Raw genomic sequence first — 3,067 nt, 5'->3', positions numbered from 1 at the left:
AATATGTATTTCTCAAAAAATACATTAGAGATTGAATTTTGATGCAATTTTTTGCAAACATGATTAGAAAAATGAGATATTATTATTCTTAAAATTTGGTAATTTTTTTTAAGTATATATTTTTTTGTAATTTTTTAAAAGTATTATTGGTTGTCAACAAAAAAATTATAAAAAAATATATACTAAGCAAAAAATTACCAAATTTTAAGAATAATAATATCTCATTTTTATAATCATGCTTGAAAAATATTACATGAAAATTCAATCTCTAAGGTATTTTTTGAAAATATATATTTACTGTTGGATATTTTTGTTGTGTTTTTAAATTATTTGAAGGCATTTTTGTCGATAATAAAATTCGGGGGTTTTTTTGCCAGTGTCTGAATAATTTGGGAGCATTTTTAGTGGTTAACCCTTCATATTTATTATTGGTCCCACCTATGAAATCAATGGTGAGAGATCACACTTTACTCTCTAAAGTGAAATTCAAACTTTAGAGGATCCAAATCCCAAAAAATAGGGGTGAATACGGATATCGGGTACTCGATTACCCGTTCGAATTTAAACCGAATTAATTAAATTGTTCTGAAATTAACCAGTAATCGAGTCTAATTCGAACCAAAGCAATGACACTCTCTAATAATTGGTTTGAATAACGATTCTGGAGGTATAACAATAAAAAACAATCAATAAATCATCAACACAATAAAAATTATAGAACATGTTTATTGCTATAATATAAAATTACAGAATATGTTTGTTAATAGTTAATACATTGATAGTATTAAGTGTTTTCCAAGCTTCCAATCAAACATGTTTTCAGATGATGGTGAAAATTCATAAATTGAGACTGTGTAAACTATCTTTAGAAAGATACCTAAAATAGGATCAATCCTTTGGCTTATAAAACATAAAATCCAAGAGACTTTGTTAAGAAACCTCTGTTTTATCACCATACTTCCTGAAGCACTTGGTGTTGTCTACTGGCATGTTATTTATTATTATGACTGCCTCCATTACCAGTTCATTGTGCTGATGGTTTTCAATGCTGCAAGCTACTCCACTCCCAACTTTGTGCTGCTCCCTAATAAAGTTTCAAGTAGATAATTCAAAATATATTAATACTATCGCTCAAAACATATTAAAACTTGAGGTGTATGCAAGTATTAAGTGAAATCAAAGCAAAACTAACCGAGAGAAGAACAATTTATTCTTTGAATTTTAAAAAGTCTCCACTGCAAACATAACATTTGTGTGTCTAGGATGTGAAGAAATCAAAAATCAATTTTGATTTGTCTACACATTGAAAAGATGAAAATGCAGGTTGATAAATATAAACTAGAAGGTGTATTAGTTACAAACTTGATACAATATGGCATGTCTAGGCTAATAGGGTACAAAATCAAGAGTCGGGGGTCAAGCATTCATTCCTACTGCACAGCACTTCGGTCTCAAAAGATGAGACTTTCCTATGAGATGAGTATGTCTTAACTGCTCAATTATGTTTGGTTTGGTCATAACTACTCACTAGAACTCTAGTTAGCAACACAAAAATCAAATAATTTCACATTTAGAAATCAAGAACAATTAGCAACAGAAATAAAAAAATAGCAGCAACAGCATAACAACACAAAATCAATGTGCACACCAAGATTAGTTCTTAAACAAGCAATGAAGCACCACAAACTCCTCCTTCAGTCTAACGAGATGGAAAGCACAAACTGATGAACTTAATACTCTTATTAAATTTCTTGAAATTTGAATAATGCTCTTATTAAAGTTCTTGAAATTTGAATGTGATAACAGTAAAACAAGTTAATGCTCTTATTAAAGTTTTTGACAAAAATTTCAGACTAAATCCAGCAATTGCAAAATAGTAAAACACTGAATCAGACTAACAGAGCCAGCCACCTGTAAATTTGAAAAAAAAAATTTACAGCCATCACCAACCAGCAAATACAAGATATATCCATCAGCAACAGGCAATTACAAAAGATTACAAGAAAAATGGAACAACCATGATTGAACAACAATTTCAGAACTTCAAACGAAGAAGAAGACCGAACATTTAGAAATTAAAAGGAAGAAGTGGAGGCCACTAACCTTCGACAGACGGCAACTGGCGAGACGAGGCGATAGGCGAGACGACAGCAACCGACGACCCGACGGCGAGCTCCTCCAAGCGACGAACAGAGAAGCCAACGAAGATAAAGACGACGTGCCGAGCTACCTGGGTTCTGCAAAATAGGGAAGAGGAAGAAGCGGCGGCGCTGAGGACCTGGGGACGGCAGCGGCGCTGAAGGGCTAGGGTTTTGCACTTTTGCTTTGCTTCAGAGGTCTCATGGAGTGCACGTATTGGGGGAAGAAGGGGAGGGGGTTGGTTTGGTTCGCGAAGGTTCTGTATTTTAATTTTATATACAAATAAACAAAACAGCGTGGTTTTATTCGAACCGGCCGGTTACTGGTCCGGTCCAACCAGCCGGTTCGATAGTTTTTAAGCGGTTCTTTTCAACGGTTAGGCTGCGTTTGTTTACAGAGACATGACACTGAGACATGGACTCTGAGACACAAAATCATGTTTGACAAAGGAGACATAGACAGAGACAATGTGTCCAGAGACACTGAATTAATGTATTTTGTGTCCACGGGAACACTAACAAGGGACACAACTTATTTTTCATTCTTTTTTTTCATTATTTTTGTTAATTTTTCATAATTATATTTTTTATTATTATATTTTCATTTCAAATTTTTTGAATGAAAAAAATGAGAATAAATTAGATTTTCATAATTTGTTCTAGTTTATCACCAAATAGAATACAAGAACACAAAATTTTGTGTCTCTATCCATCAGTGTCTTGTCCTGTTCTTTCTCAGTTTAAATTTTAAATTGGTTCGATCAACCGGTCCATTCCAGTTTTCAGAACCATGATTATTATTCATAAAAAGTTGGTAGAAGAGATTAAAATAGATATGTTTGATCAATTAATATAAAAAATTACATAAAATATTTTAGATTAAATTATAGATTGAATTGGACAAAGTAATAATATTTATATACATGGAT

At 32.5% G+C, this 3,067-nt stretch overlaps 1 long non-coding RNA gene across 1 annotated transcript; it reads right to left on the bottom strand.

The window, feature by feature from the left end:
- Positions 707-2,409, bottom strand: LOC107618542. The gene is made up of 2 exons (XR_001615291.2): positions 2,104-2,409; positions 707-1,084 (listed from the first exon to the last, which is right to left on the bottom strand). It is a non-coding gene; the product is annotated as an uncharacterized LOC107618542 (long non-coding RNA).

The sequence above is a fragment of the Arachis ipaensis genome, chromosome B09, assembly GCF_000816755.2.
Source record: "Arachis ipaensis cultivar K30076 chromosome B09, Araip1.1, whole genome shotgun sequence".
Classification (NCBI taxonomy): domain Eukaryota; kingdom Viridiplantae; phylum Streptophyta; class Magnoliopsida; order Fabales; family Fabaceae; genus Arachis; species Arachis ipaensis.
The sequence above is the reverse complement of the archived record's forward strand: the minus strand, read 5'-3'. Positions and strand labels throughout refer to the sequence as shown.